The 10,648-nt window shown below is 39.6% G+C and overlaps 1 pseudogene; it reads left to right on the forward strand.

Annotated features, from left to right (window-relative positions):
• Nucleotides 1-4,525: 4,525 nt before the first annotated feature.
• LOC128060716 (olfactory receptor 52H1-like) lies at nucleotides 4,526-5,463 on the forward strand (annotated as a pseudogene).
• The last annotated feature ends 5,185 nt before the right edge of the window (nucleotides 5,464-10,648 follow it).

The raw sequence follows: 10,648 nt of genomic DNA on the forward strand, positions 1-10,648 counted from the left end.
TTCTAGAATGGCATATATCTGCTGCATTTACAATGATCACTTTATAATTAAGAATATTTGTCCCAAAGAATTATAATCTTGTTGGTTTCATAGAGAGGACAGTCAATAGGAAAGATAGCTTCTATCTCTGTGACTCACTGTTTCTTAGGGACATCTTGTCAAATAGCCTCTGTCAAGAACTGTAAGTGTCTGAAATTGTACTCTACTTGCAAGACAGCAAGTTAGTCTGTCACAGTTTCATGAGGCTGGTAAAAAACACAAAAGTTCTGGGTCAGAGACAGTATCCTTTAGCCCATACAGAAATGACAGATTTCTTTAGTTTTTACCTAATGTTCTCTTGTTGTTGTTGTTCCAGAATTTCACCCAGGAAACCTCATTACATTTAATTTCATGTCTCCTCAGACTCTTCTGGATGCAACACTTTAGTTCATAAATGTTTTCAGTCTTTTACTATTTTAATTTTATTTTAAAAAATAGCTCTTTTGTGTATTATATGTTATATACTTTTATTTTTAAATGTTATATTTTTTACATTGTTACTGTGTGCTCAGTTTGATTTTTTGCCATGAAATATCAACTGTGACATGTTGAAATGAGAGAAAGACAGTTTCATATAAGGAACTGAGAGATTTTCATGAACTCACTCACACAGCCAGAGTCAAAAGAATAGGTATTTTTTTAGGGAAGCAGAAATTTATTTTAGCCTTTTAAAAAAATCTATCTTAATTGATACACCAAGCTAACAAGCATATAGCCACTCTGTTCTGTTTCTCCTTGTAATATTCTGGACTTGATATTTATACCTTTGCATTTATAGTAAAATGCAAAGAATAGTTAGCAATACAAAACTACAATGTATTTCAGCCCTTTCTGCAATATGTAAAATGTGGTCTGCATTATATATCCATTACACTGTTATAAAATACAATTCAAGTATAAAAGGTCTCTGTATGACACTGGGATCTATGATAGTTTTTCTTTTTTTGTAAAACATTAACATAATCAATAAAATGAAAGTATGGTAAATGAGAAAAAAGGATGTCAAAAGTGTTTAGGTTTCTACCATAAGTAGCTGGATGTTAATAATACATTTCCAGCCATGTGGTAGGCATATAATAAACAGACAATGATCTAAGGGAGTGGTTTGTGTAATAAAAGTTTAAAAGTTTACCTCATCTTGCTCAGAAGTCACTGAGTTTTTTCAAAAAAATTTTTTTGAGTTATTTCCAAAAAATATCTCATTACAGTAACATGTAGAGGCCAGAAAGTCCCATTCAGTGAAATAGAAGATGATGCAATGATCCAGAAAGACCCTCACTTGATGGAGGATTGGGGCTGAGAAACCAAATGAATCAGAATTTGGAGGACTTTGAAAGACTGATAGTCACATCTGTCCTGCAAACCATATCTTCTGGAACTAACTAGCATCCCTAACCAATCAACTGTCTTTTCCCAACAGTTCCTAAAAGCGTCTTCTGGGACCTAGAATTTGCAATGTCATCATCACACTGTTCTGATTCAGATCCAGGTGCCTACATAATTTAATTCATTATTCTTTCAAAAAGTGTTTTTTGATTGTCTATAAATGGCTAGTCTACACAAGCCATACCCTGAAGAATCCTAGCACTTTTTGGTTTCTTGCCTCTGTCTAAAACTCAGAGGGTGGGACAAATTGAGAGAGTAGTACTGAAACATATGCTTTACTATATGTAGTATAGACAGCTAGTGGGAAGTTGCTGTATAGCATAGGGAGCTCGATCCCGTGCTCTGTGACAACCTATTGGGTAGGATGAAGGGTAGGTGGGAGAGGGATTCAAGAGGGAGGGGATATGTGTATACTAATGGCTGATTTGGCTTCCCTTGTAGCTCAGTCGGTAAAGAATCTGCCTGCAGTGCAGGAGACGCGGGTTTGATCTCTGGGTTGGGAAGATCCCCTGCAGAAGGAAATGGCAACCCACTCCAGTATCCTTGCCTGAAAAATCTCATGGACACAGGAGCCTGGTGGGCTGCAGTTCATGGGGTTGCAAAGAGTCAGGCACAACTGAGCAACTAACACTTCACACTTATGGCTGATTCACATTGTTGTATGGCAGAAACCAACATGACATTGTAAAGCAAATATCTTTCAATTAAAAATAAACTTAAAAGAAAACCTAGAATCATATCCTATGAGTGTATGCTATCATTTATAGACTACGAAAATGATAGACAACTAGATACTAATAGTGCTGACTTGGAACTGAAGTCCTGGGAATCCCCCTAGTTTTAGAGCCCTCATTTCTCAGAGTCCCCGCTATCCCCTGAGAAAACCAACATGAGGTAAAAGTTACGCCAACCATATGTGTTTGTCTTTCCTGGCTGGAATTAAATTTGTTTCTCCCCATGCTTCATCTGCAGGAGACCTGGGTTCGATTCCTGGGTTGGGAAGATCCCCTGGAGAAGGAAATGGCAACCCACTCCAGTATTCTTGCCTGGAGAATCCCATGGATGGAGGAGCCTGGTAGGCTACAGTCCACGGGGTCGCAAAGAGTCGGACATGACTGAGTGCCTTCACCTTCACCTCCCCATGCTTCATCTTCTGACCTTGGTACCCTTGCTTTCTTTCTTTTTATATGTCCTCCTCAATTGTTCTATGTTCTTTCCTGCATCTTGGTGTTCTTATCCTTGGAGTTCTCCACGACAACCTTTCTCCTGACTTTCTAACCCAGCACTTACCTCAAAATCAGGGGCCTGTGGGTGTTATCTGAGTGTGGGAATGGTGTACTAGTCTTGCGGAGGTGGACTGGGAAAGATCCAGATGGCATAAAAGGGCCTGTGGTAGACAGAGTAGTGGCTGGCCCCGCAAAGGCATGCACATTCTAACTCCTGGAGACTGTGCATACATTATTTACAAGTCAAAGAAGATTTATGCTTCATAATCAGCTGACCTAAAAGTGGGGGATTATACTGGATTTCTGGATGATTCCAATGCAATTGCAATGGCTTTTATAAATGGAGAGGGAGATAGAATAGTTTATAGTCAGAGAGAAATATGTGACTACAAAGGTCAGAAGTCGGACTAGTGACTTCTGTGTAAAAGACTAAATCCTCTCTGTGTGTATAGACCCACACCCCTTTTGGTCTAAGGGAAAGGTTTGATGTAAAAAAAAAATCAGAAAAAAAAAAACGTAAACAATGGCAGACTTAAAATATCAATTTTACTACTGAGACTGTATGAATGGTTATTCTATGTGAAACCTTACCTCCTCCCAGTCTGAATAGACACATGCGGACAGAAAATGTGTCCTTAAGAAGAGTTTTCAATCATTAATGAAGGATGGCTACATATCTAGGAAAGATGATCTAGGAAAATAAATAAGAAAATAATGCATAGATCTAACTACCTGATTGTTTGGTAAAATGATTAATAACTGATTATACAAGCAGGGAAGTAGACTGTATGGGTCAGCTATACTAGAGAAGGTTTCTTGGAATCATTGGCACTTGTAAGGATCAGGAGCAACAAGTTGACAAGATTGCATTTTTGGAAAACATAGAAGTATATATGATTAAATGTAGGAATAATGGAAAAATATGGAGGGGCCTATATGAATATCTTTTAAGGAATAGTGTCTTAAAAATTTCATATTTTCTAAAGAGAAATCTGACAGCATAAGGTGATGAAGGGACTTGCAAGACATTGGAAGAATTATTCTATGATTCTAATTAGTGATGAAGATGACTTGAGAGGGAGGAAAAGAAATGGAATAGTCAGACCAAATAGGAATTTAAAAAAAGGATCCTATGAGCCAGCAAATGAGACATAGAGACTGAAGGAGAATGAAGAGCCAGAGCCAGTCCTCAGATTACTGTGTTCCAGCAGCTGGGGAATGGTATGATTTTAAAGGGCAGTAGCTGGTCAGGAATTGGCAGAAAATAATGAGTCTTAGAGACCTGATGAGTTGACAGTTGACATATTTAGATGAATATTTTCTTCTAGCTATTGAAGTGGTTGGAGTAACTGGAAAGTAAAAGATTGGCTCATCAGAAATCTAATGATACATTGGTACTACAAATGTAGATTTGCTAATTCACACATAGTTCCTGTTATTTCTCTGGATGCAAACTTCAGAGAAAATATTACTTAGACTTATGGAGGTAAGACATTTGATATTTATATCCTTGAGATATCTCAGACTGGTTTACTTTGTGAGGGCAAGCTAATCTTGAAATTTTAGTTAACATCCAAGAGCCAATATACTCTATGTGATAGGTCTGCTGGGGCTTTGTTCCACTACAGCAACAATGCAATTGTGGTAATGTCCATAGATGGGGGGTCATTGGTTTAATTGGGATCTCATGGCATTTTGGTAAATGCTGTAGTGGTTGTGACAAGAAGTAGGTTACATTTTCCCTAGTGCTTGTTAGATGATAGGAAAGGAAGGATCCTAGTTGTAGAAAAGACTTGAAAGGAATACATTTCTTTGACAGTTGGTCCCAGGAATCAAATGTAATATTGTGTTCTCAGGGAATGACAATCCACATGATGGCCACTTTCAATTTGATCAGTTTTAATCCAGACTCCTTCATTTTGATGAGGATCCCAGGACTGGAGCAGTTCCACGTCTTGATTGGGATTCCTTTCTTCTCCATCTACCTCGTGGCCCTTGTAGGCAATGGCATTCTTCTCTACCTCATCACTATGGACCATAGCTTCCATGAACCCATGTTCTTCTTCCTCTCAGTGCTGGCCTCTGGAGACCTCATATTATTTACTATAAGTGTCCTCAAAACATTTGGCATATTCTGGTTAAAAGCTCAGAAATCACATTTTCTGGCTTCCTCACTCAGTTGTCCTTTCTTCACTTTAGCTTTTTTCCAAACTCAGCCATCTTGTTAGGCATGGCTTTTGATTGTTACTTGGCCATTTGATACCCTTTGAGATACACTAGTGTCTTGACACCCAAGACGATTGTTAAGATCATGGTGGGAATTGTGAGTTGAAGCTTTACTGTTATTTTGCCTGTTGGTTTTCTGGTGATGCGTTTGCCATTCAGCAGGACACGTATCAACCCTCACACATACTGTGAGCATATAGGGGTGGCCCAATTTACCTGTGCTGACATCTCCATCAATATCTGGTATGGCTTTGCTGTGCCTATAATGACTATTATCTCAGACATGATCCTCATTGGCATTTCCTACACTCTCATTCTTCATGCTGCTTTCCACCTTCCATCCAGAGATGCCCTCCAGAAAGCTCTCTGTACTTGTGGTTCTCATGTCAGCACCATCCTCATGTTCTACACACCAGCCATGTTCTCTGGCCTCACTCATCGTTTCTGTCACAGCATCTCTCACACATTTCACACCATGTTTGCCAGTCTCTATGTAGCATTTCCACATGCACTCAAACCCATATTCAAAACAAAGCAGATCACGGACAAGGTCATCCTTCTATTCTACCCTAAAGGGATGCAGTGACCTGAGGATAAGAACATGGAGAGAAAAGTTGTGAGAAATCAAGTAATCATATTGATTTAAGAGAACTTTCTTTTGTAAATAAATAACTGGAAGCCTTCAATAATGGACCCAATTCCTATGAATTTCAGGGCCTCAATTCTGCTGGAAAAAAATTATTGATAGAGTTAGAGGGGAGAGGGGATTTTTCAAACCCCAAGAAAATGAGAGGCATCAGATGAAACTATCCCAATTTTTTACAATGAAAAACATCAAAACACAAAATCTTGCTCTTGCTTAAGTCTTTTGATACTGTTTCAATTTTCTCTTTTTAAAATAACAGAAAAATAGTACTTAAGTTGTAGGCTTTTTGTAAGGTTAAATTTGTTTAGCATGAAATAAGCTTATGAATTCAATAACCACCTATATGCTGATAATTCTCAAGTTCAAAGCTTTACTTCAAATTCTTTCTGTCCCATGTAGCCAACTCTCGATCTGATAACTCCTCTTGGCTATTCCACTGAACCTTGAAAATCAAAATGAACCAGAATAATGTCCATCTTCTTTTCCTTTCCTTATGATTACCACAATCTCCTGAGTTCTCTGTCTTATTAAGTGGTATAGAATTCAACCAGTTTCTGATGTTAAAGGCTTTTCTCTTTTCATCATTCACTTAAAAAATTGTTTGAAGTGAAGTGAAAGTTGCTCAGTTGTGTTCAACTCTTTGTGACCCCATGGACTATACAGTCCATGGAATTCTCTATGCCAGAACACTGGAGTGGGTAACTGCTCCCTTCTTCAGGGGATCTTCTCAACCGAGGGATCGAACCCAGGTCTCCTGAATTGCAGGTGGATTCTTTACCAGCTGAGCCACCAGGGAAGTCTAAGAATACTGGCGTAGGGTAGGGGCATTCTTGGAAGTTCAAGAATACTGGATAGGGGTTCAGTTCAGTTCAGTTCAGTCACTCAGTCGTGTCCAACTCTTTGCGACCCCATGAATTGCAGCACGCCAGGCATCCCTGTCCATCACCAACTCCCGGAGTTCACTCAGATTCACGTCCATCGAGTCAGTGATGCCATCCAGCCATCTCATCCTCTGTTGTCCCCTTTTCCTCCTGCTCCCAATCCCTCCCAGCATCAGAGTCTTTTCCAATGAGTCAACTCTTCACATGAGGTGACCAAAGTACTGGAGTTTCAGCTTTAGCATCATTCCTTCCAAAGAATACCCAGGACTGGTCTCCTTTAGAATGGACTGGTTGGATTTCCTTGCAGTCCAAGGGACTATCAGGAGTCTTCTCCAACACCACAGTTCAAAAGCATCAATTCTTTGGCGCCCAGCCTTCTTCACAGTCCAACTCTCACATCCATACATGACCACAGGAAAAACCATAGCCTTCACCTGACGGACCTTAGTCGGAAAAGTAATGTCTCTGCTTTTGAATATACTATCTAGGTTGGTCATAACTTTTCTTCCAAGGAGTAAGTGTCTTTTAATTTCATGGCTGCAGTCACCATCTGCAGTGATTTTGGAGCCCCCCAAAATAAAGTCTGACACTGTTTCCACTGTTTCTACTGTTTCCCCATCTATTTCCCATGAAGTGATGGGACCAGATGCCATGATCTTCGTTATCTGAATGTTGAGCTTTAAGCCAACTTTTTCACTCTCCACTTTCACTTGCAAGAGGCTTTTTAGTTCCTCTTCACTTTCTGCCATAAGGGTGGTGTCATCTGCATATCTGAGGTTATTGATATTTCTCCCGACAATCTGGTAGCCTATCTATCCCTTTTCCAGCAGATCTTCCTGAGCCAGGAATCAAATCAGAGTCTCCTCCACTACAGGAGGATTCTTTACCAGTTGAGCTACCAGGGAAAAATTATTTAAAAAAATATTTACTATTTATTATGTCTTCTGAATATCCTCAATTTATTCATGTTTCACATTAAAAATAGTCATAATCTTCCCTTTGCCCTGGATTTTTCAGCAGCCTCTTTTAGAAATTTGCTACCTTTATTTACTTATTTTTCTCTCCCATTTATGTTTTATTCAGAAACAATATTGGTCTTACTAAACTTCAACTAGATCATGTCAATCCTGTAGTTAATAATCATTTAACAGTTATCTTGATTGGAAGAAAACCCAGTACCCTAGCATAACTTCAGAGCATTTTGTGGCATCATTGGTACTAACCAGTTATTGCTTGGTGTCCAGTCCTCCCCTTTCCTGTCACTCCTTCTCTCACATGCCCTTTTTGCTGCAACCACCCTGTGCTTCTATTGGTTTTTCAGACTATGTTCTCTTGTCCTTCTGGAACTTCACACATGCTATTCCCTCTGGAATCCAAATCTTAGCTTGAACTTGAGAATGAGAACGAAGGGAAATGATTTTTCAATTCCTTTTTGTTGTTTTACTTCATGCCCACTAGGATAGCCATACGGAGAAGGCAATAGTAACCCACTCCAGTACTCTTGCTTGGAAAATCCCATGGACGGAGAAGCCTGGTAGGCTGCAGTCCATGGGGTCACGAAGAGTTGGCTACTACTGAGCGACTTCACTTTCACTTTTCACTTTCATGCACTGGAGAAGGAAATGGCAACCCACTCCAGTGTTCTTGCCTGGAGAATCCCAGGGATGGGGGGAGCATGGTGGGCTGCTGTCTATGGGGTCGCACAGAGTCAGACTCAACTGAAGTGACTTAGCAGCAGGAATGTGATCATCACAACTGTAAAATACCACTGGGGGAAGCTCAGAGAACAAGGCACTGTGTTGGTCACTGTTTTAGGGAAAGGGCACAAATTCCTCCCTAGAGACAGGGAGAGATTTCAGTAGGGAGAACAGGGGGGAAATGCAGAGTCAGACAATGAAAATATAGGAAAAAGCTGTCGAAAAAGTTCACTCTAAAAACTCACTTTACCTGCTGTCCATATGGGCAGGCCACAGACACAGAAATGACTTCTTACAATCTAGGTGGTTACAATCACTGCTCTGTGTCTCTGGCCAAGATCCCTGGAAATGTCTCACCTAGTTCACTCAACCCCATCCATTCCCTTGGCCTCGTAAGGGAGATTCCCACTCCACGGAAGGCAGAGTGAAACTGGGATTATTTATTGCTCCTGGAAAGTCCCAAGGGAATGACCTCTGGGCCGTGGTGTCTGCTCTGGCCTTCAGCTAAACAACAGACAAATAAATGAATAAAGAAAATACTTAACTCTTTTCTGCTGAACTGGCAATAATGTTTTGATTGTCCCTGTACTGAGCAGGCAAGCCCTGGAGAGGTGCGCTTGGCAAAAAATCTCAAACCAACACTTAAGACCTTGAGAATGAGCAGCTCCTTAAATTTTGCATTCTAGAGACCGCCAAGCCCTGGAGGGAGCATTATTTAATTCATTCCTGCATCCTCTTAGCAAATATAACTCCTCATCATCTCTGCCTAGACTGCACTGAAAGTTCTCAAACTAATTTTGTTGCCTCTATAGCTTCAATCTAAGTGCATCTTACTTGATTCTAGTAGCAAGTCCACACAAGAGCAAGAATGAACTTTCTAATATGTTAGTTTCATTTTGTCATACTCCCAAGTTAAACCTCCCATCAGCTCCTTTATTCGTTAGCCTATATAATAAGATCCAAGTTCCAAAGCACAAGGAATAGGTTTTTGCTCACCTCCCTAAACTCTTATTCTGACCTCTGCCTTCCTGCTTCTCAGCCTCAGCCACATTCAGTATGTGCCCATATCAAGATTCAGACAGTTCCCCAGATCTCATCATGTTCTCATTTGCTTCTTTGCATTTGAAATAATGTTTTCTCTGCCTAGCATGTTTCTATTCCCATGATTTCCCTTGAAAGCTCCTATTTTTCCTTTAAATCACGGCTGTGATAAAAAATTCTTGACTATCCTGACCTTTCCCCAAATTGTATCAGCACTCTCCTCTGTGTTCTCACAGCTCCCTGTTTTTTTAAGGTCATATCTCTTGTCACTTTGAGTTGGAATTGCCTGCTTCCATGTGTGTTTTCCCTACTAATCTATGACATCCTTGAGGACAGTAAAACATGTCTTAGTCATATCTGCATCCACAGCACCTGTTACATGGTAAAGTAAAATCAAATTTAAAAATAATTGTCAAACAATGTGCAAAGTGCCTTTCAAATAATATCACCATCAATTCTCAAAACTTGTGAGATAGGTAAGAGCTCCATGTACTCATAAGGAAACTGACGATTGGATAATTAAAAAACTTTCCAGTTTCATCCAAAGGGAACTGGTGGAACTGATAAATTGCAGTCAACAGTCAGGATTCACCCATACATCTTTTCACCTTAGTCCCGCTTCTAATCATCCTGTAGATGCCTCAATAAATCGTGGTTGGATGAATATATGAGTGAGTGAACTGTAAACTGGGGCAGGGAATATATTATTAAGCTGAATGTTGTCTTTCAAGATGGTTTCTTGGGAAGGTCAGTTCCTTACCAAAAAAGTCTTCTGAGGCTCATAATTTTTTAAGTATATAAAGAGTTTATATCAACATCTTCCTCCTTCTCACCTAAAGGACTTTGCACATACTTTTCTTTGTATCTAGAATATTCTCCAACTTTTCTTTAGCCTGCTGGAGAGAACATAGTATAATGTGAAGTAGAAGCAGGGTTCAGGAGTCAGACTACCTAAGTTAGAAAATTCTCCACTAAACAGCTGAACAATCTGGATCGACTTTCTACGTATCATTTGTCTCATCTGTAATGTGGAAACAACAAGGATACCTACCTCATTGGAAGAGAGTAAGAACTAAATCTGATAATGTTTTAAGTGTTTGACTCTGTGACACATTGCAAGACCCCAATAAACACTATTTTATTAGCATTTAGTTAGAATTCTTTCAAATATCTTCCTCAGAAAATCTTTTTCTATCTTTCCCAGGCCTGATCAGATATCTTTATTATACTCTATATTCATATCAATTATCAAAAGAAGTGATTATTTTTACACATAGAATTTGTTGGTGATTTGAATAATGTATGCCTTCTTCACTAGAGTGACCAGTCCGTGAGGAGAGGCACTGTGTCTGTTTCCCTTTTCACTGTGTTCTCGATGTCTAGCTTCGTGTCTTGCTGGTACTCCATGTTCAATGTATCTGTATGAAACGGTTGATGGCCTGCATGCATGAATGGAGAAGACCTTTGAGAGTCCTTAGACTGCCAGGAAATCAAACCAGTCAATCT

Source organism: Budorcas taxicolor, chromosome 15 (genome assembly GCF_023091745.1).
Source record: "Budorcas taxicolor isolate Tak-1 chromosome 15, Takin1.1, whole genome shotgun sequence".
Taxonomy (NCBI): Eukaryota; Metazoa; Chordata; class Mammalia; order Artiodactyla; family Bovidae; genus Budorcas; species Budorcas taxicolor.